This window comes from Lynx rufus, unplaced genomic scaffold (assembly GCF_022079265.1).
Source record: "Lynx rufus isolate CCGP_SWC_20201006 ecotype Redwood Valley unplaced genomic scaffold, mLynRuf1.p SCAF_22, whole genome shotgun sequence".
NCBI lineage: Eukaryota > Metazoa > Chordata > Mammalia > Carnivora > Felidae > Lynx > Lynx rufus.
The window spans coordinates 4,798,094-4,822,752 of NW_025814837.1; positions in this window are offsets into that span (position 1 = coordinate 4,798,094).

Below are 24,659 nucleotides of genomic sequence, written 5' to 3' on the forward strand. Positions count from 1 at the left end.
TTTGAGTCCTGGCTCTGCTACTGCCTGACTCTGATAACTTGGAGAAGTTTATTGGTTTGTTTGTTTGATTGCCTCCCTATATCTCAACTCTTGTCTGACGATTTGAGGTTAATAGTAGTCCTTACCTCATTAGGTTATGGTGAAGATCAAATGGATTGTATGTGGAAAACAAAACAGTGCCTGGCACATTTTATACTCTCCAAAAATATTCGTTCTCAATATTGTTATATTTTGGTGAATTCCATCACCCAGTAACCCAAGGAGGAACCTTTGAAGTCCCCTATCCCCCTGTAATGCACACATATGCTATTCATCTGATCAAACTTGTCGGTTTTACTTCCTCGGCGTCTTGAGAATCCATCCCCTTCTCTCCATCCCAATTATAACCCCCTTTAGTTCAAGCCTTCTTGATTCCCCCCTTGGCCAGAAGCAGTATATAGCTGTCATGTTCCCTTAACTGGGCTTTATGTGTCCTGAAACCAAAACAACCCCTATATCCAAATCCCTTCTCCATACTGTAACCAGAATACCCATCTAAACTTAAACTCTCATCATGTCTTTCCCTTGCTTAAGAAGCCTTAAGAATAAAATCTTGACTTTTTAGCCTCACATTACCCAATGGCCTCTACATTCTCTTTGCTCAGTGCTCACGGTTGTCAGCCTTACCCTCACCCCCTTGCATCCTCATTTCCAGGAATCTGGAAATGTTCATTCTTTGGACTTTTAACATGTTCTTCCTCCTAGAGTCTTTGGTACTGAAAAGGAAGTCTCTTTATATCAAGGAACACCACTATAATGATAAGCGTCCAGAACTTAGTAACAGGTGAGTAAGGGAGTGTCTGTGGTTGGGGAGGGAGGGGGAGATCAGATCAAGCAGGAAGCAGTATATGTTAGCCCTGGGCTGCTCTGAACCCTTCAGAGGGCACCTACTGGCTGAATGTGGCCCGGAACTCTGCTTTGTTTTATTCCAAGGCAACGGATAACTTCAGTACTCCCAGGTAGCTAATCTAATTCTGGCAAAGGTCAGGAAACCCCACCAATGGAAATGGGTCCTTCCTGCAACAGGGGAGGAGATTTTCAGGGCAGAAGCCAAACTGGGAGCACTCTGATTGAAAGGCTTTTATGCTAAAGGATTTGGGTTTCCTTTTTTTTTTAAGCCTTTCTTAAAAAAAAAAAAGTAGTCGAGATGCTGTCAGGCAGCTCCGCGTCTCCATTAGAATTCAGAGTATTCCACGGTAATTACAAAACAGCTGTAATGGAAAATTGGTAGTCAAACCCATTTTCCAGCGACTAGAACGGTGAATGGGCTCCATTATGTTCCTAATTCTCATTAACTTAATTTGCATAGGAAACAATGAAGGAATACATAATGAGGTACAGTGGGCTAGCAGCCCAGCCCTCACCCCCCGAAGAGCTGGGTGCAACCCACAGTGACCCACTCAGAGGGAGGAGAAGCCCAGTGCCGCGCTGGACTCCACTCTTCTCCAGTGACCTGTGGCTGCAAGCCAGAGCTAGTCAGGGCCAGCGAGGTGGAGGGTGACTCCAAGATTACCTTGCCTCAGCACACACGATGCAAGCTCCATTTCTTTGCCCACCCCCGCCCCTGCTTCTGGTAAGACTGAGAACTGGAGCAGAAGGAGGAGGGAACGTGTTTTCGGGTAAGCAATTCCAGGCTTTGGCTGTGTGTGCACGCATCTTGCTTCCTACAAATCTGGTTTAAGTATAATTAGCCCTGGCAAAAGGATGAGATCAGCAACCAGGGAGCTGGGTGGGTTAAGGATGCAGGGATGGGCCTGAGCTGGACTCCCTTTGGGAGGTGGGGTCAGTGGGGCCTCAACCCAGTCTCTGCTCTAAGCAGTGACCCCATAAGACCAGAACCACTACTGACAGACCAAATGGAACTTGAGACAGAGAGGGATCACAGCCAGAGCTCAGAGCTGGAACAGCTAAGTTATCTCCTGACTCCATCCACCAAGCTGTGAGTAGTAGAAGCCAGAAGTTCTACTCTCTACTTTAACAAATAAAATTATGAACTGAAAAAAGTGGTACATTCAACTCACCATTATTGAGGATTTATCATATTTCAGACACGATACAGGACAGTCTCACTGAATCCTTACAGCAAAACTACGAGATAAAATATATCCATTTCCCTGATGAGGAAACTGAGTTCAAATAATTCACTATGCTGGGGTTATTTAGTTATTCAAAGGCGAAGCCAAGACTCAAGCTGTCTTCTGAACCAGCTAGACTAGTTAGGTCAATGCTCCCCAAGCTTGTTTATTTCATGGAACACATGGAAAATTATAACATTTTTATGGTACCCCAGCATGAAGGAGGTACCTGTAGCCTGGAGGAGGTGCCCCAACCTCTAGCTGGGTGAGAGGATCAATATTTCTAGCCACACAGGTTGGAAAACTCAAGTGTAATCCATAGGAAAAATGATGGTTCCTTGTGTAGATAATCCAAGAACTATCAGGAAGGTGGGTCTATCCCAACAGTATTCCAAGAGTATCCCTGGGTGAGGCAGAAGTGCCTGAAATGCCACTGTTTATTTGGACTAATCATTGCCTTCCTCACATTCCTCTTTTTAAATGCTTATCTCTGTGGATGGTGTACAACCTTCATCTCACAAAAAAATGTAATTTAAGGAGTATTTATCTTTTTTAATTTTTTTTAATGTTTATTTATTTTTGAGAGAGAGACAGAGACAGAGACAGAGATCAAGCAGGGGAGGGGCAGAGAGAGAGGGAGACACAAAATCCAAAGCGGGCTCCAGGCTCCAAGCTGTCAGCACAGAGCCCAATGCGGGGCTTGAATTCACAAACCACGAGATGGTGACCTGAGCTGAAGTCAGCTCCCCATAAGGAGTATTTATCTTAAAGTAAGAAGACCTCAGTTAGAACTCTAACTCTGCCACTTAATAGCTGGAAGACCTTATGCAATTCACTTCCTGGGAACTGCCCACATAACCTTCCTGCTGTTCAAACTCTGTAAATGTATTTACCACAGGCTTTCCTCCAGGTGGGAATGGATCAGTGGAACGCAACATGCCAAAAGGAAGAATGGCATAGGCAAAGTGACTGAAAATAACCCCTCCAACAACCTGCCTTACCCAGCTGGTCCACACTAACTCTTTAAACAGCAAAATCTCCAACAATTTCCTTTCTCCAACAATTTCCTGAGAACCTACCAAGTCCTGGGCATCACACATATGTGGTTTATGATCCCTGAATAACAGATCCCATCCCCGATGAGATGAGTTTCTTCATCACCATTAGGTGAGGAAACTGTCATAAGGGGGTAAAGCCACAGAGTCAAGTGTTCTGCCTGATCTGAGTGTCCAGCTCTTTCTCATCCCAAATCCTGAGCCCTCTTTGTTTTTTGAAACCAATTAGTCTCTTCTTTGGCAAAACTCCTTCTGCACCTAGAGTTGATGGCACATAGTCTTCAACATTTCAGTGATTTCTTCATGTTCAAAGTATATTTGGGAACCCAGGCATGTCCCATCTCATTTGCTCCCCAACCTCATCCTTGGAAATTCTGTCTGCATCTAGGAGACCTGGATACACACAGTTTAAGCAGAATTTTTGGTTCACTTGACCCATTGGGTTGGTTCTTCATATGCCATGCCCATGAGGCCCAGACAGAGACACCCTTGAGAACAAAACGCAGTGATCATTCATGTGTGAGACTAAGGAAAACAGCTAGTCTAAACTTGTGTGGACAGATCTCCTGCCTTTCTGTCTGTGCCCACCAACAACCAGTTCACACAGTGCTTGGTAAATGTTTGTGGATTAATGGATTGACTTACTGCCTTCATTAATACCAGGGCTATTTACTAAGCACCTGATATGTGTAGTCATTGTACCAGGAGTCATAGAGAACTTTACCTTTCTCCAGTTTGCACAGCACATTCTGATTTTCTATCTACATCTTCATACTGTTACTCAAACTTACTTGGCTGGGACTAGGCACTGGGAGAAGGTCCTCCCTCTTGATACTAACCTCATGGTTTGGGGGTAGGCTGGAGGTTATGGCAGGAAGGAGACCAAGAGACCAAATCCAATGATCTAATATTGTTCTACTTCGCCCTGGTGTTAAAGACAAATACCAGATCTTCTATCTAACCAAGCACCAATCCCAAGCAATTCCCACTCTCAGGTGGATTGACTTTTAGGTTAGTTTTCCTGTAGGAAACTACGGTCCCTCGTCTCTCTATATATAAGAGAAGAAAGCTGAAGATGTTCTAGGAAGATTCAGGGCTGGTTTGTTTGTTCCCTTCTTGGGTTCACTCAATGGTACTTAACACACCAACAAAAACCCACTTGTGGTTGAAGTTTCCCACGCAGAGTTGCAGGCGCTCTGTGTTCCCTCAGTAAAGAGCCTCTCGCTGCGTTCCCGGGAACCAGCACCGCACTGCACGGCTTTGCCAACTGCGTCACTTTTAGATTCTGGGCTTTGAAACCAAATAAAAATTGATATGTGTGTAATCACATTTGTTTAATTAAAGTAACACATCTGTGCAGTAAATATTCCAGCACGAGCTGGTCAATAGCAAATCCTCAGCATGTACAGTAATAATTGACTAATGTAATTAAATGCATGTCAGAGTTTTAAAAGAAAATATAATGAGATTTCATCATTTTATATGTACAGGTAATTAGTTCTTAGGAATGTGAGTAAAAGCAAATTATCTACAGATTTGAACTATCAGCAGATAATTCAAATGACCTAGTTTAGGAGAGAAAATGGTATCTAAAAATGAGAGAAATTCAAACCAAAACAAGCGTTCCCTGCGATTAAATCTGAAAGCTATGTTAAGAAATGAGCATGTATAATTTTGCTCAACATGTTTCCATCGAGCTTTCATTTTGGATGAGTTGAGCCATAGTGTGAGTACCAGGTTGGAGTGACATCTCTCCTGGCTCACACTCCTCTACTGGCTGTTTAGGCATCCAGGAAACTTTTAGTACCAAGCTCTGGGTCATTTTTGACAAGGCTTTCTTTTGCTTTGTATTCAAGCTGATTCCATCTTCTGCTACTTCTTAAGAGTTCCTATTTGGCCTGAGTGTTATCATCCTGACTTCTGGACAGCATGCACACAGGAGGGCTGTGGGAAGGGCATTCCAAGAGTAGAGAACAACTTGACAGATGCAAGGAAGTAGGAAAGCACATGGCCTGTTTGGGAAGCAGCGAGGAGCTCAGTCTGACTGGAGAAGATTCCAGTAGGAGAAAAGAGCGAGCTACCACTGTCAAAATAGGCTAGAAGTGATGGGCAGAGACTTGAATGCCAGCCAAGAAACTTGAACATCTTTTCTCTGAAGGCAATATGGAGTTGTTGAAGATGCTGTTTTCTGCTACTTCACTCAACCCTAATCAGATCAAATGCTTCAAAAATCCCAACATTTAAATGTGAAGTCACTGCTCATAGAAATGGTCAAGTCCTCAAGACCCTTAAGATGATTGCCATAACTGGACCAAGGGTGGGCAGGGACAGTGTGAGCCTATTCTGTGCATGTAATTTAAATATATATACACAAGTTGTTTGTTTGCATCTTTGCTGCCATGACACCGTATCAGAAAAAAGCAGCGAGAAGACTGAATGACCAGGACAAACACAAGACATGACCATCATCTAACATGAGAGAAAAATGTTCCTCACCAGTTGAAGGGCAGAAACTTTACTTGGTGATGCAGTTAGTGGTTGTACTGAGGGACATGCCCTTACCCACTCCCTGGCTTGCATCCGTCTTGATCAGAGCCTTCCTTTTGTGAGAAAGTTTGTGCTGGTGCATCAGTGTCAGCACGGCCCCACATGTAGGGCTTCATCATTGCAGGTTCCTTCAACAGAAGTAAAAATGCAGAAGTGATAATGAAGAGGGGCACCTGGGTGGCTCAGTCGGTTAAGCGTCCGACTTCAGCTCAGGTCATGATCTCGGGGTCTGTGAGTTCGAGCTCCACATCAGGCTCTGTGCTGATAGCTCAGAGCCTGGGGCCTGCTTTGGATTATGTGTCCCCACCTCTCTCTCTGTCCCTCCCCCCACTCATGCTCTGTCTCGCTCTGTCTCTCAAAAATAAATAAATGCTAAAAAAAATTTTTTAAGTGATAAGAAGGAAAACTACTTATTAGAAGAGACATATCAACAAATAACAATGTGTAGACCTTATTTGTGTCCAAAAAAACCACAAACTGAAATATATATATAAGAAATGGATAAATATGAACACTTACTAGATATTTGTGCATAAAGAATTTTTAAGTTCAAGTGTGATCGCTGTATCATGATTATAACTTATCTTTTTTCAAAATAGCCTTTACAGATATAAATCAAAACACATACAGGTGAGAGGATATAATAATGTCTATATTTCTTCCAGAATAACACAGGAGAGGGTGGAAATAAGTGTAGGTAAGGATACGAATGAAACAAGAATTGCCACGTACTGATAATTGTTGTAGCTTGGAGATAAGTACATAAGGTTCAATATACTAGTTTCTTGGTGTCTGCATATATTTTTTTTTCATTAAAAAATTATGATGTTTATGATTTGCAGTTAGCCAAGAACAGAGGTCTTTCTGGGCTGGGTTGTTACTTTAGGGCTAGGGTTTGAGGTTGAACTGAAGCTGAAGATCTGGGTTCCATTTGTGGCTAGGGTCATAAATTTTAAGTTTATCAGGTATAGAGCCATATATTACCAAAGAAAGAGTCCAGAAGTGGTCAGAACAAGGTAGCAACTGTATGATCATTATAAAAGGGTAACTTTGAGTGTGGGTTTGGGATCAGCCTGTGTGTAGCTTAATATGAAGCTGGGACTAAGAAGAAACTGTCTGTAGCCAAAGTAGGAGGTCATTCTTTCTTTCTGGAGTTGAAGATGGTCTAAGCCCTCAGTTAGGGAATTATCTATGTCCAGAGCTAAAATTCACATCTGTGGCCAAATGGAGAAGAAAGTGTGAATATTTTCTGTGGCAATGGTATGAGGTAGATGGTATGTTGGATCTAGCATGATAACAGCTCAATGATTGAGACTTGGAGCCAATGTGTAGTTAGGGTCAGCTTTGACTGATTTGGGGGAGTTAGTTTGTAACAGGGGTTAAAGAAGTCTATAGTTTGGTGTCTTGATACGGTTAGGAGGTGATTTCACACTCTGGGCTGCATGTCAGAGTTACTTAAGTGGTAGGGGGTGGGAGGTGGCATAGGTGCTAATGTCTAGGTCCCAACTGAGCCAAATGATCCCAGGACTCTGAGGCCACAGCCTCAGCTTTAGTGAAAACGAACTCTCTTGAACCAGAGAGACCAGACCAAGGGATCTTTTTTATCTAAAGTTAAATGGTATTCTATGACTAAGTTGCAAGTGTAAGGGGTCAATATGTAGTTACATAATAGAGAAAAGGTATTTGGGCCCCAAGAATGATGCAGCAAGTTTACTTTATTAGCACTGTATTCTAATCCTAGCAATACTGATTGAGACCACTTAAGAAGCACATACACAGAATATGATGCCTTGATTTAAAAAATTCTACTGGCCCATAATTGAATCTTTTTACCTGAAGTAAAAATGGGTTTCTCCACTTAAAATGGGTTTCTCCAACAGTAACTGATCTAGAGACTATGGCCATTCAACAGACCATGAGTAAAATGGCTAATTAGGATACTGAACCCCTGACTTTGACCTCAGTTGATCCATATACCAGTCTGCTTAGCTAACTCACCTAGCAGGACCTTACCAATAGCTCTACATAGTAAAAGGTATATTAGGCAATGGGATTGAAGGGAGATAAAGTCAGTTAAGTTTATTATAAACTTAAATGATAGAAGAAGATAGAGAGGGAGAAATGCACCTCCTAGCTTTTCCTTAAACAGTAAATGCCTTTTTTTTTTTTTAAGTTTATTCATTTTTGAGAGAGAGAGACAGAGCTTAAGCAGGAGAGGGGCAGAGAGAGAGAGAGAGAGAGAGAGAGATGGAATCCAAAGCAGGCTCCAGGCTCTGAGCTGTCAGCACAGAGCCTGATGTGGGGCACAAACTCATGAACTGTGAGATCATGACCTGAGCTGAAGTCGGACACTTAACCAACTGAGCCACCCAGGCGCCCCATAAATGCCTTCTTAGAGAGGTAAAATTCTGCAACCCAGTATTGTCCTCTGTATTCCAATTAAACAATGCATAAAATACATACTGTGCACCTATTCTTTGTACCTGTGAAGGTGTTAGAGTCATAGCCCTGTTCAGAAGAAGCATGTAACCTAGGATATCAGGAGCTCAGGGTCAGCTAGACAAGGAAGACATGGGAGATGATGTAGATGGGCAAGCAGAGAGATGGCAGGGTCACAACACCACTGGGCTGACCCCTGTCAGTTAAAAGGGCTCCAAAAGGTCTCCTAGCACCCATCTAGAAGAAGAGCTAGTCATTTTTTTTTTCCCTATCAGATAGTCTCTGGTACCTGGAACCAATTGGAATGCTTCTTACCTGGGTCCTGAGACCACCAGCAGTGTCTACAGTTCTTTTGGGATGGCCTGAACTCCAATTAGAGTCTTGATCTGGGTGCTGGTAACATTAAAGAGCACAAATAAGAGGTAAGTATGGGAAGAAATGCTACAAGAAGAAGGGCTCAGAGAATTGGGAGGTAAGGTAGGTTGAAAAGTTTTGTTGCAGTGGTAGACACTGTAGTTGTCTACCAAGTGTTATCACCTTTCCTTCCTACAAACAGAACTCCAATTTAATTCAGAGAGGCAATGCACCCAGTTTTGAAGACCATTTCCTGGAAGACCATTTCCAAATAGCATTCCTTGCTATTTGGGTGATCAAGTGATAAAAGTTATGACCAATGATATTCATGGAATTCTACTGGAGGGATACATAAAACACTTCTTCCTCCTTTACTCATTTTTCCAAGTTCCAAACAATTCTCTTCTTGCAGCAAGGATAAGAGGCCTGAAATCATCAGTTCATGGAAAAGACCATCCCCAGGCATGTCTCAGGATTGAATGCATTCTTCTGGGCCATTCTTCTCCAGCTACTGAAGAGAAAACAGACCTATTCTATGCAGATGCCATTAGCCTATGTTTCTGTGCTGGATCCTGGGATGGTGCTACAGGTTGTTATACATTGCCATCTATTTGGCCAGGATATTGAGGAGGCCTTGCCAACAGGAGAAGTGCCTTTTCTCCCACTGCTTACCCAAGCACTAGTAACACTAGGAAAAGGATATGAGTAGCCCAATTCCTGACCCCATTCACCTACAGACTTGTGACATCTACAGTGGAATGGAGGAAGGCTGCACAGATGACTTGCAAGAATTCCTTGAGGAATAGTGATGGCTATGGTGAGAGCTAAGACATGCTGGATTCTGGGTTTGGAACAAAACTCTTCCATCTTCACTCTGAATTAGTTTAGATCACAGCAAGCTGCAGAAAGTTTAGTAAAGCATGGCCAGCCACAGAACATGCATCAGTGACTGTTGAGAATCACAAGACCATGAGGCTAAAATACTGATCAAAAGCTCTGGGAGTGCCTTCTGTAGCCAGAAAAAACCAAGGGGAGTACTTAGCTGAGCAAAAACCAGCCGAGAGGAAAGAACTAGACCTCAATTGTTTAACTTACTGAGGTTAGACCTCAGAAAATAACTTTCCAGCTCTTCTTCTCAAACAAGCAGGAGCTGAAAGCTCTTATCCAGGCTGAGTTACTTGGAAATAAGATCTGGGAATGAAGGAAAGCCAGGTTGCCTCTGATGCTAAAACATGCATCAAATGGAAACCAAAGGCTGTGTTTGCAAGGATCATAAAGTCCAAATGAGGATGAGAGAACCAAAGAGCAGGGGTCCAGCAGAGAGCAAGCAAGATGGAAAACTTGAGTTCCTGAGGAGGGAGCCCATAATAGGGAAGATGCTGTGACAGCTGAGTTCAGATAACAATATCCCTGTGTGACAAGTATTATTATTACTTGACAAGCACTATTATTATTAATATCTGTTAATGCAGATGAGGAAGCTGAGGGTCTGCAAGACACATTGTCAAGCAGTCAACAAATGACAGGATCAAAGACAGAAGTGTGACCCCCGAATCAGAATTATTTTGTTATTCCTTTGTGGCACTAATTGCACAGTGAAACAAATTCAGTGTGTGTGTGTGTGTGTGTGTGTGTGTGTGTGCGCACGCACGCTGGGGAAGGGGGTAAGAAGGCAGAGGGTTAGCCAGAAGAAAATGATGATAATAATGGATTGTCCTGAATGTCTAGCAGGGAAATTTTTACTTGACTTGACAGTAAAGAAGATCCATTGTAACTCCTTGAACCAGGGCAGAGACCATAAAAGTGGTGTTTTGGGATGCTTAATCTTGCAGGAAGAATTGAAAGATAAAAGGTTTGGGAGTGAGGCACTCGGGCTTCACGAATCAGAGTTATCCTCCTTCCCCTCCTTGGCTACTGAGTCTAGGATAACAAGCTTGTTTCTTTGTCAGTCTCCCCTTTCAGTCTTTTTGTTTCCTATTTTTAGGCTGGAGTGAAGGTTACCAGCTATGATTACTTGTATTGGGATTTGTACCTCTGAGAGAAATTTTCTCCTTAAACACAATCCTCACTAGTCTTCCTTTCATATGAAGGAGAGAAATGTCACAAGCAATGCTTTCCCCAGCTACGTTCTAGGGCTTAAGTTTACCTCCCATCTAAAGGGGAAAACCCTATAAACACAGCCAAGCAGAGCAGGCAGCCCTATATCTTAGAAGATGGGATCCTCGTGGATAAGAACTTGGAATAGATGGTGTCAGGGTCTCCTCCAACTCTGTGATATCATGATGATGAGATTCTAATTCTTAAAAATGTGTCAAGTTCAGCCTTCTGTCTTTAAGCAGACCTGCACTCCTGGAGGAAGCTCAATTCCTGGAGCTTGCCAAGCCTTTCTGCATTCCAGGGTTTTGGCACTTGCTGTTTCTTCTTCCTGGATGGCTCTTCCTCTTGCTCTTTGCAAAACTGGCTCATTCTCTTCCTCCAGGTACTTGCTTTAAATGTCTTTTGCTCACAGAGGGCTTTCTCAACCACCTACGTAAGTAGATCACTCTATTTTTTTCTCATCTTAAAACCCTGGTTATTTCCTATATGGATTTTACCACACTCTGATAATCTTACATGTTTCTTTGCTTGCCTGATGTTTATCTGCCCAACAAAAATACTAACTCCACAGATTGTTTATGAATGGACTCCCAGGATGTAACACAATGTCTAGCACATACTGGGTACTTGAGAAATACTGGATGAATGAATATCGGATGAAAAGATGGATACATGGATCGATGATGGACAAAGGGAGAGAGGGAAGAGTGAATAAATACTTTATTAAGTGTGCCATGACAAAAGAAGTGTTCTGAGGTCAACTGGGCTTTCGAAATATGTTCTCTTCCATTCTTGGTAATTTACAGCACACATTAGCAATTTAAAGGGTCTGAAAATTCCCTGTAAGATAAAGCTTGCTTAATTTTATTTAACCCAGCATTTCCTAAACTTGTTTAAACTTAAAATACTTCTTTTTCATGATACCCTTACTTAACATTCTGCCAAAGAGTGTTCTTTAAAAAACTAGTTTGGAAAATCTGCTCCTTTATAACCATTGCCATGTTGAATAGTAATTATTTTTAACTCCCCTTCCAGGCTGTGAGGTCCTTAAGAATACAGACCAAGACTTACTTATCATTTTACCTCCATTGTACAGCACAGTGACAGGCACAGAGCTAATACTCAGAAATAACTGAATTATTGAAGAGGAAGGAAAAAAGGGAGAAGGAAAAGACAGAAGGAAGTAAGAAAGCAAGGGAGGGAGGACATAGCTGGGTTACTCAGCAAATAATTACTCCCTGATATGTACCTTCAATTGACTTTAAGGCAAATAACAAAATGCTAATAATGACCTTACAGAAGTCAGAATTACTTTAACCATCTCAGATAAATTCCAGATTAGTAATTTACTAAGGGTTAGAATTAGAGTTAATTCACAATAAACACCTCCCCCCTATTCTCTCACACACACATGCAGACATGGTTGTGTTATGATGAAAATGAGCTCTCTCCTATTTCTGAGAGTAATATAATTACTTAGAATGGCAACAGTTTTATATACTTGTTAAGAGTATAGGTTTTGAAGTCAAATCCAGCCTCTATCATTGTCTGAGTCTGAGCTGCTATAACAAAATATTATAAGACTGGGTAGCTTATAAACAACAGAAATTTATTTCTCACAGTTTTGGAGGCTGGAAAGTCCAAGATCAAGGCACTGACAGAATTTGCTGTCTGGTAAGGGCCTGCTTTCTGGTTCATAGACAGCTATCTTTTCATAGTCTCCCCACATGGTGAAGGGGTGAAGGGGCTCTCTGGTATCTCTTTTTAAAGGGCATTAATCTGGGGCACCTGGGTAGCTCAATCAGTTGAGCAGCTGACTTTGGCACAGATCATGATCTCACAGGTCATGAGTTCAAGCCCCATATGAAGTGCAAAGCCAACTTCAGATCCTTGGTCCCCCTCTCTCTCTGCCCCTCCCCTGTTTGCAGTTTCTCTCTCTCAAAAATAAATAAAACATTTAAAAGGCCACTAACCCCATTGATGAGAGCACCACCCTCATGACCTAATCACATTCAAAAGTCCCCACCTCCGAATACTATCACATTAGAGATTTTGTTTCAACATATGAAGAATGCCAAGGGAAATGCTTAACTCAGAAAAGCAGTGCTCTGATTGTAAAATTTCAGGCCCACAGAATGCCAATCTCAGGGGCTGGGGCTCTTCAAATCTTACCCCAAGATTCTAATACCCCTTTGAAATCGCACACAAGCTCATTTCATCTAGCACTTTGCAGACTGAGAGGCTGGTGGGAAACCACAAATAAGAACACTTCTTCGAGAGAAAATTCCACCCACACTGGCTTGTGGAAATGCACCTGGAGCTGGTTTTGTCCTTGTAATCATTCAGGATTCATTCCTTTTTCTCTTCACTGCTCTTTGGGTTTCATAAATTATAAACACAGGTCATTTCTACCTGCATATTTTCTGAACACATCTAGGGATGCGAGGTGTTGGAGGGGCCGCAAGAGGCAGGATGAGCCCTAGTCTTGACCTAGAATGGGATTAAGGAGGTGTGGGATGCAGAGGGCATGGTTAAAAAATTAGCACCTACTTGGTGCTAAACACAAAATAAACGCATAAGACTCTTTGAAATTAATTGAATATAAGAATACCATCCAAGAATTATTATTTTTAAAGAGGATTTAGGTTCAGAACAAATACAACTCCCCTTTTCTGACTTCAAATGTGCCCCAGTTATGACCCAATGGAAGAGTTACATGCTCAAAAGGCTGCCAGGAACTCGGAGAGTAGTATAATCCCCCTGCTCCTAGACAAGACTCACCTTAAATCAGCTCAAATGATCTTTACCTTTCTTTTAAATAAAATTTAAACCTATCTAGAAAATCCCAGACTCATAGAGGTGGAAGGGACTCCTTCCTGAAATCCAACATCTTTGACAGATAGCCAGATATGTTTGGCTGGTGAAAGAGGGGTTCAAAAGCTTCATTCCTACATCTTTAATCTTTAGAAAGTTCTCATATCAAGCTGAAACTTGCTTCACTGTAACTTCCGTCTGTTGGTCCAGTTCTACTGTTTAGAGCCAAGCAGGATAGGTCTGCTCTCTTCTATTTGATGCCCTTTCATTCCTGACCCCCACCTCCCATCATCTCTCCTCGGCACTAAACATCCCCCTTCTCTTTGAATGTTCTCCACATGCTGTGGTTTCCAAACCCTTTACCATGCCCGTGACCTCTCTGTGAAGCCACTGCTTGTTTATTTTCTATCTTAAAATGTGTCTACTAGAACTCAGTCCAATGCCCCAGATATGTTTAAACACACATAGAGCAGGCAGACAATCAGTGGTTAGGAACAACAGTTTCTGCAATAGATACATTTGGTTCCACCACCTCCTAGCTCTGTGTCCTGCTACAAGTTAAATATTCAGAACCTAAGTTTCTCCATCCATAAATGGGTATGATAATAAAATTGTCATGAGTCATAGTCATGTATAAAAAGCATTAAGCACAGTTTCTGGTACATGGCTAGTATAAAATAAATGGTGGCTATAATCAATGTTGATGTTATTTGTATTATTAGACATGATATTCCACTAATGGTGTAAACTTTTTAATAGCTATTCATGCTGTTCATTTACAAAAGATGAGTCAGCCAAAACACAATTTGTTTCCATGGGTTATTGTGGAGCAAATATCTCCCCTATCTTATATTTGTATAACTTGTAATTTGAATCCAAAATCAGAATTTGTCTGTATTCATGTTTATCTACTGGCTCATTGTTCCCAGCATACAAATATTATCTATTATGAGTAAAAAAGAAAATACCCTCCCTTGGCCATGAGCCACACGACTTGACCACACAGAGTTTGGAAGCTCTTCTAACATAAGCAGAACCCCCATGTAGTTGGGGTCATCTTGTGTCATGTTTTCTTCCCCACCCCCACCTTGGGGTTCCAGTGCCCAAACTTCCACCATTAGGATTTTGACCTATGGATTCATTCAACGAGTTAAGTGCATGGGTATTGAATGCCTTCTCTACGGCAAGTGCTTCTCTTAACTGTGTCTATGCAGTAGATGAGGCAGGCAAGACCCCTGCTTCATGGAGCATTCATTCCAGAGGGGGAGACAAGTGAGCAAGACGAGGACACACCACATAAGGTCAGATCATGATAAGAGTTATAAGGAAATAAGGCAGATGGCAAGATGGAGAGGGATGTGGGTGGGGAGAGGTCCACTAGACTGAGTAGTTCCAGAAGGCACTTCCTACTTAAAACAAGGGTAGGAACTGCCAGAACCAATAGACGCACAAGTCAGCATTTATCAGTCCGTTTGGCTGTTCCTTTTTTATGGACATGAATGGCACCATGTAAGCCATATAAAAGTAGCAAATTGCTCTACCTTCAAAACTCCTCAAAGGCTGGCCCAGGTTGTCTACCCATAGCAAGCTCCTTGCGCTTATCAGACAGAACTTCCTTTGCCATTGCCAGGAATGCCAGCAGCTCAGTGTGGTAATCTGGAGCATCATATGCTCTTCGGAAGTTATGAGAGTAATTAAAATGGGAAAACATATTTTTACTAAATTGGTTCACTTGAGAAACAAATCTTATGGGATCCATAAGGAGCCGGGTACAATGGGTTTATTTGTTAGGAAAGAGCAGGGGAATTGTTTCTCTGGAGCTCAGACCAGGGAGAGCCCAAGCTCACTCCCTGGATCTCTTCAGCTCAATGTTCAGAGATCTACCCTCATTGGACAAGTTGATTTCTCATGAAAAGAGATCTCTGTCTTTTCTAAAATTTTTTAGTGTGTATTTTTGAGAGCAGAGAGACAGAGCATGAGCTGGGCTGAGGCAGGGAGAGGGAGACACAGAATCCAAAGCAGGCTCCAGGCTCTGAGCTGTCAGCACAGAGCCCAACGCAGGGTTTGAACTCACAAACTGTGAGATCATGACTTGATCACAACCTGAGCCAAAGTCAGACACTTAACCGACCAAGCCACCCAGATGCCCCATGAGATCTCCCTCTTTTCTAACCAAAAGATTAACCTATGAATTCATAACCTGTGAGCCAAGGGCTCGTAACTGATGTTGTTCTCTCCCAGCGTTCCAGGTGACCTGCCTTTTATAAGCAATTTGGCCTGTATTCTTCCCAGGGTGGCCTCTTACTAGCTTAGTTTGGGCCTTTGCTTTTTCCAAACCCTAGTGAAATCACATAAGAATATGGGAAAACTTAACAGTGTGGACTAATAAATACACCTTGGCCAGAATGTGAGGAGAATCTCCACTGGTGACATGAGCTCTGGAGCTGAGATGTAAATTAACTTGTTAGGTGAGCCTGATACAGAAAACAAGTTCACAGGCCTGAGAAGATGGCCTCACTTTTTCCTATGGAATAAATCCTCAATCAGTGATCCAATATCTACCTCACCAGACTGATGGGCCAGTCACCCAGTATTGCAAAGAAGAGTCTCCTTTCTTAGGTAACCAGGTTGCTCTTTATGTCCACTCCATCCCACCACAAACTCTTTACTGATTCCTTCAACATACACTCTCAAAGTACCGTTTCCCTGGAATAATGCTATGTGCTATGTGTAGTTATGGATATATGTGTGCAAATTCATAGAAACTTTCTGGAAAGATTCACACAAAATGCTCGTGGTAATTACCTCAGGGGAAAATGTGAGTTGAGGGAAAGGTGGTCAAGTAGAATTTTTTTTAATGAAAGTTCTCAATATTTTGAAGGAGAGTATTTCAGGAATTACTTGTGCAATGAAAATTAATTGTGTAAACACACACACACACACACACTACTAGTATATGAATAGAAATGAACTGGATAGACTTTAAGGGGAAGAAGGAAGAACAGGCTCAAACTTCCACAGAGCAGTAAATATAAGAACATATAAAAGAAATAGGATTTCTGGGAAATTCTACAACCAACCAAGTGATCATTCTGTGAAAACTATATGCAAACAACATGTCTTCTGAATAAAACTGCTCAAAAGCATATTAGTTAATCCAGTAATAAACTGTATTAAATAATTTAGAATAAAATATTGGGATTTAAAAGAAATGATGGTGATGAGACACCTGGGTGGCTTAGTCAGTTAAGCGTCCAACTCATGTCATGATCTCCAGTTCCGTGAATTCAAGCCCGGCATTGGGGTCTGTGCTGACAGCTCAGAGCCTGAGTCTGCTTTGGATTCTGTGTCTCCCTCTCTCTTCGTCCCTCCCCCACCAGTGTTCTCTCTCTCTCTCTCTCTCTCTCTCTCTCAAAAATAAATAAACATTTTTAAAAAATGTAAAAGAAATGATGGTGAGTATCAAAACTATATGTAGAATTGAGAGTAAATAGTTGTAGGACACGTGGATTCAAAATGAAATATTTTTTCATTGAAAGGATATATATATATGTAAAAGTGATAATCATTAACATTCTGGTTCTAAAATTCCCTAGTACCCACAAAAAACCAGGAAGTGAATGGAAAGCTAAAAGCATGGCATGAAGGAAAAGGGCACTAATTTCCTCATCTGTAGTGTAGGCAATTGACTTTTTCTGCTTCATTTGGGGCAAGTTCCTTAAACTTTCTGTGTCTCTGTTTCCTGCAGTGAGGACATAATGAATAAATATACATACATTGTTTAGCATAGTACATGGCATATACTAAGGGCTCAATAAACATAAGCTGTAATACTAATATCATAATTATCATTATTATAGCAACTTTGATACTTCTAAAAATATAGGAGTAAGTATATGTTAAGCTACTCAATTTTTAGTAGAATTAAAAACCAGACTCATTCATAATTCCATACTTAATTCACAAGAGAAAACAAGAGTAAATAAAATCTATTTTCAAATGACACAAAACCAAAACAAGAGAAATAATAAATTAAAAGCATGAAATAAATGTAAGAAATGAAAAATGAACACACTGTGTCATTTAAGTGTTATTATTGGCTACAATTAGCAGAAACCCGGATTTATATTGGCTCAAAGTACAATAAAAAAATTGTCTAATTTTATGTGGCAGGAATGCAAGATGTAGGAAGCCACAGGGCCATTGATTCCGAAGCTCAGGGATATCTTCAAGAACCCAGGTTCTTCCCATCTCTTTGGTCTGCCGTCCTCGTGAGGACATCAGCCTCAGGCAGTCAGCAACATGGCACTCTGTGCTCTATCGCAGGTCCCGGTGCAGTACCCAGACCTGATGAGGCCTGGCAGAGGAAGAGAGACTTCCATTTTCTGAGGCTTTCTTAGGAGCAAAGACAGTTAGCCAGAAAAGCCTCCAAACCCATTTCCTTTCTCAGTGGCTTGGCCAGCATTTGAATTACCGGCTCATTCCTGAACCAGTCACTGGCACAAGGTGGGATGATATTTGGACCAATCAGCCCCACCTCAGAACTGGGGTAAACTCAGGTTGCCCTGGAGTTCAAGGAGAATCTGGAATTATGTAGCCTCCTTCAGGACAAAGCAGGAGAAAAGAGATGCTAGTCAGGGGAGAGCAATGTCCACTACGTGCATCAGTTTTAAAATAACTACCAATCTAATTATTTCCCTCATTAATAAATAAAGTCTTTTTTTTTCTCCTTGGTCAAAATACAAAACACACAAGATGCAACTCAAACAAGGTCAGAAATAGAGGTTAAATGCTTAGCCAAGATGTATGTACACAAAAAGGAAACAGGGATAGAAATTGCAAACAAAGCATTAAATAGGCCAAGAGGGGCATTTTAAATTGATTATGGGTATAATCCACAATTAGGATACAACAAATGCATGTCTTCATCTCACATTATATTATAGCATCATGAAATGTAAAGCAGAATCTCTGACAAACAAGAAAACTGAGAACCATGTAGTAATCACAGAAAAGTTGGACATGTTTTTCTATGGTTCAGGCTGATCATATCGTCAGAAAAGAACGCAGGGTTCCAAATAGTATGATTAATGTTTATTTAAAGTATTTTTAACTTAAATGTCTTCTAACTGCGCTGGTCTGGCGTAAAATAAAATTCATTTGACAGCTCCATTTATGACCATTGTAAGCACCCATCTGACCAGGCAGGCAGTAACACCCTTGAAGCATTTCCTTGTTCCTTATAGCCCCTCTCAGGGCTCCTCAATCTCAGAGCTGCTTCATCAATACCAAAGACCATGCTCTTACGTTCCTCTGCTCCGGCTGCCTCCTCCAGCTGCCCGCCCCTATCTTTCCTGTAGCTGGGCCTGGTGAGGGTCAGTTTGGCTGCCCGCCCACTTTGCAGAGGCTTCATTTCCCCTTCTCTCTCTGCACAAGTCTTGAAGAAACCTCTCTTTCAAGTCCCATAGCTGAGAGCAGACTATGTAGTCTTTAGCAAGGATGTGCTGAGAGTTTATAAAGATGGAAAGACAGAACAAATTGTCTTTGCCAACAGATGCACCCACTTCTGGAGGTGCCAGACCCAGGCCTGTCCCTGGGGTCCCCCCAGTTGCCCTCCCTGCTCTAGTCTTACTCTCCTGTGCAGCTGTGTTCTAACGTATCTTCTCAGGCTAAGTTCTGCCTCCCCAGGCTTCACCTCCCCAGGCCTGACTCTTGTTCCAGGCACTGGCTGACCATGGGAAGGTCAGTTGGATTTAGATGGAATCATTCCCTTCCCCAATAGCTGTGTGTGCTCTGGTCCCATCAGTGATACCAGACATTTTACCTTCTATCTATTGCATTTTGAAAACTCTTAGGACTGAATTTCATCTTAGGTGTCTTATACAGACATGTATCTAACTCTATCGTTTCAAATGTGTATGAAACACTATGAAAATGCATATTAACCATAGTAAAATCTAAATACATTGCAAAGAAGAAAAATTTTGCAAATAAATTTCAAAGAGCAGAAACAACAAAATACAACCACTTGGAAAATGAAACCGTATTCCTAATTTTTTAAATTGCTATTTAGAAAACTGTAACAAATAGAAAATTACACAGAAAAACTTTTGTGCTATAGCCAAATTTTTTTCAGTGATAAATATGAGGCCTACAAAATTAATTAAACTAAATTCCTACAAAATTAAAAATGAAATGTAAAAATAAATGAACAACACATCCAGCTTAGTTATCAGAAGAAAATTAAGATAAACTCAAGGAAAGCAGAAATTTAAAAATTCATTTGAAAATAATGAATTAGAAATGATAAAATCAATAAATCCCAGAAATAGAGTTGAAAGGAAAAGCCAAATAGCTAAAAATTGAGCAAGTATATTCAAGTTCAAATAAAGAAGACACAAAAGCAGGGCGCCTGGGTGGCTCAGTCGGTTAAGCATCCAACTGTGGCTCAGATAATGATCTCACAGTTCATGGGTTCGAGCCCCACATCAGGGTCTGTCTGTGCTGACAGCTGGAGCCTGGAGTCTGTTTGGATTCTTCATCTTCCTCTCTCTCTGCCCCTCCCCTGCTTGTACTCTGTCTCTCCTCCCAAAAATAAATAAATGTTAAAAATCTTTTTTTTAAAAAAGAAGACACATAAGCAAAAAATTAGAAATAAGAAAGTAAATATATCCATAACCTTAAAAATAAAACAATGATGAAATGAGTAATTTTCTATTAAAATATAAGCAAATCAAAACTTAATCATGAAGAATAAGAGTATATGAACTGATGAAATACAATGAAAATATCTCATAATGTAAATATTTATTACCTCCTAAATGGCACAAGAAAATACCTGAGTTCTTTAAAATTCTCAAGGAAAAATTTCCATGCTATGTTAAATATTCCAGAGTTTATTTTTAATGACATTTCCAGTTTGTTCTCCACAATCCCGATCCCTAAACTTGACAGAGAGAATGCACATTTGTATATCCACATGCCCCACACACATACACACAGAACCAAACACACACACCTACAGATTCTACTTACTGACAATACAAATGTAAAAATCTCAAATAAAACAGCAACATGAATTAAAATCATAAGCATACCAAAGATATACATGATAAGGTAAACATGACTTCTGAAATGTAAAGGTTGCTATGATTTCAGAAATCCACCAATATCATATCAATTTTAAAGAATAAAAATATTCCTGATACTACAAATAAAGGTTTATTCCTTTTTAAAAACTCGATCTTAAAATAGTAGTGGAAAACAAAATAAAATAAAAAATAGTAATGGACACTTGTTAATTGATGAAACATCAAAGGATTCTACAACAGAGTGAGCACCAATACAAAGGATACCAGATGTCACTGCTTTTACAGAGTACTTTGGCAGATGTGGCCAATGCAACAAAACAAGAAAAATAAGTAAGATTTATATATTTAAATAAAGAGTGCAAAAGGAATACATAAGAGAAGTAACCAAAATACTTGTGAACAAATACAAAATATGCTCAAACACACACACACACACACACACACACACACACACACACACACATGCACACACACCTCACAATGGCTTTCCATAAAAAAAGAAAAAAGAAAAAACCCCAGCAAATATCTGAAATATCTATCAATAAATGTAGGAAGTAAGTAGCATTTGACAAAGAAAACTATTATACTTTACTGAGGGGCATGAAAATGTCTTGAAGGAATTAAGAAAGAAATAGTATTCCTGAATAAGAAGAAATATGTTTTTCAAAATAATATTGTAAGTGTGTATCATTTCTTTCAAGATAATTCATATGTTTCAGTTTGCTTAAATCAAAACACTGAAATTGTTTGAAAAGGTAATATAAAAATTCATCTAGAAGAATAAGCAAAGAAGCCCCCTAAAAAGAGAGTAATGAAAGGAGACTAACACTGCCAGATAATAATACTTACTGTGGTATAAAACTCAATAATTTTTTTAATATTTTATTTATTTTATTTATTTTTTTTTTACTATATGACATTTATTGTCAAATTGGTTTCCATGCAACACCCAGTGCTCATCCCATAAGATGCCTTCTTCAATGCCCATCACCTACCCTCCACCCATCAACAGTCAGTTTGTTCTCAGTTTTTAAGAGTCTCTTATGCTTTGGCTCTCTCCCACTCTAACCTCTTTTTTTTTCCTTCCCCTCCCCTATGGGTTTCTGTTAAGTTTCTCAGGATCCACATAAGTAAAACTCAATAATTAAGCAACGTGGTGCCAGAGCAAGAATTGTCAAATGAATCAATGGCATAGGGAAGCAGTTCCAGGAACAGACTCTAATACAAATTAAAGTTTAGCATTTGACCAGGATCACATTTTAAATCAAGGGAGAAAGAAAAGAATATTTAATAAATGACTCTTAGATAACTGATTACATATTTGAAAATAAAATGTTAGATTTCAGCCCAATACCGTACCCCAAAGGCACTGACCCATTAATTATAAAATGGAATGAAGGGAGGGAGGCAAGGAGGCGAGAGGGATGGAAGGTTAAACCTAAGAAAATGTGTGCTGTTTTTAAACGTGATCTATACCTAAAAACAAAGAAAGACATCCTTAAAGGATAGGATAGCTAAATTTTAATACCTAAGTATCAGAAACTAATGTTTGGAGTGGGGGAATCACTATTTAATTTCTAAACAAAAGCAAATATCTGGGGGCAATATTTTTACCATGTATCAGAGCTCTACAAAGAAAATAAGATCAATGGAAAATCAGAAAAAAGTTTCAGCAGGTAATTCACAAAAGGAAAACAAAAATAAGCAATAAGAAGAATTTAGTATTTCATGCAAATTCAAACAATAATACAATTTTTTTACCTATTTATCAAGATATTTTTCCTTTTTTCAATGCTTTCAATGCTTTTAATTTTTTCCTTTTTTTCAATGCTGACAAGGTGGCATTGGAAATATGTACATCCAAATATTGTTAATGAGAGTCTAAAGTGGTTCAGACTTTCTAGAGGATAATATAGCAATAAGTATCAAGACATTTTCATTTGTTAAAAATCTACTTTTAGCAATACTTCCTAGGGAAATAAGTTGAGGTTAGCCCCAAGATATGTGTATAAATATGCCCACAAATGTTATATTTTTAATTTAAAAATTAATAAAGAAAAACCTTTATACCTTCAAGTAGGGCTTTGGTAAAATAAGTTTCCAAAAATCTAACAAATGTGCTCATGATGTAACATTTTAAGTGAAAAAGTCTGATGGTTAACTTTACCACATATAGCATAAATACAGACGTAAATTGGTAAAACAAAACAAACACAGATGAAAAAGAAGGTGGTGGGGGAGGAAAGAGAGAGAAAAACACACCAAATGTTAACTAAGAAGTGGGAATATAGATGGGTTCATGTTTTCTTCTTGTATCTTCCTGGGTGTTTTTTTTTTTTAATTTAATAAATAAGCATCACTTTTAATACCATAAAAAGATGTCATTTTAAAAATAGTCACTGTTTGCATCAGAATCCTTATTTAGGTGGAAGTATTTGGATTAAAATCAAATCTTCTTGAACTTATGCTTTCAGTGTTATAGCCAAATAATCATCACCATTTTTATCCTCCTAGAAACCTGTGTTAAGCCCCCTCTTCATTGAAGGCAGGCGGTATGTACTAGAGACACAGGTACATAATAAATTCACCAACTTCAAGAAATTTGAAGTCCGATTTGGCCTTGTATGGGGGAATTGATGCACCACTGAAGATTTAACTTGTCTTGTATTTATTTAATTTATTTTTCTTTCTCTAGGCTAGAAATACCTTAGTCTCCCTTACGAGGATAAATCACAATCGAGGTACAAAAATGACTCTTTGCCTTGCAGCGGATATGAGAGCACATCATCAGGGAAAGGGCGGTAAGTATTTTGCTTACCATTTGCTTCTGTGCTTCTGACAAAAAGAAAATGCCTCGCCCCATCGTGGTCCCGGGGAGGTAAAAAGAACGTTTTTTCAGACAGGAGAGCCCCTTCTGACACTACAGCTGAGGTCTTGGGGGAAAGTCATAAATAGGATGAGCCAGTGAAGTACAAGAACTATGGCCCAGGGAATTACAGCAAGGAGCAAACTTGACTTTATTGGCCTCAGGGAGAAAACCATTCCCCACGCAAGATCCTGGTGAGGGTCTTCCTCTCTCCCAGGGCAAATTTGAAAAAGATGCTCATAATATACATCTTGGTCAGCTTTGGCTTCTATGACAAAATACCATAGACTGCGTGGCTTACAAACAGCAGAAATTTATTGTTCACAGTTCTGGAATCTGGAATCAGTGTGAGAGATCAGCGTGCCAGCACAATCATGTTCTGAAGACAGCGTGCTTTACAGTTCCTGACAACCGGCTTCTCGCTGTATCCTCATGTGGCAGAAATAGGGTGAAAGAGCTCTCTTTTATAAGGGCACTAATCCTATTCAAGAAGGGTCTGCCTTCATGACCAATCGCTCCCCAGTGGCCACCACCTCCTAATACCATCACACTGGTGGTTAGGATTTCAACATATGGATTAGGGAGGACACAAACATTCAGTCCATTGCAATATATTAAGTGAAAAATCCTGATGCGTAACTGTATCATGTATAGAATGAATATGAGCTTTAATTTGTAAAATGAAGCAAATCTCTCATCCAGTAGTGGACCACCAGGTGAGGACTCTACAGAAAGGGCTTTCAGCAGCAACAAGATGTGGCAGCAAGAAGCAGCAGCAGGACCAGGAAGAGCAGCCCAATCCACAACCAGGGCGCTTGCCACACAAGTTTGTCCTTTAAAGATGACACCTCTTTCATTTGGATTTATAAGCCTTTGCAGTCTAATTTTTCTCAAAACTTGATTATACATTTAAAGACAGGAGAATCCCAGTAAGGAGAACTACATAAGCAAAAGTGAAAAACTAGAAATGCTATCATAGCTGTAAGAAGCAGTAAGTGCCTGAATTCTCTTTCCATGTGTTTATTATTACAGTTTGTCTGTGCTCTAAATTTAAAAACTGTTTATCCCTCCTCACATCAGAATGTGTCAAAAAAAAAAAAAAAGCATAAGCTACATTTACCCAACTGGATTTGTCAAGATAGAAACCATTTTTTCCTTCTTCTCTTTGTTTTACTCAAGATATTTGGTCCTCCTACTTGGGTCCCAAATGGGAGAAAATAATAATCAACGATTGATTTATTTGTGTGGACAAAATGATTTGATGCTGTTTCTTGTCGTTGAC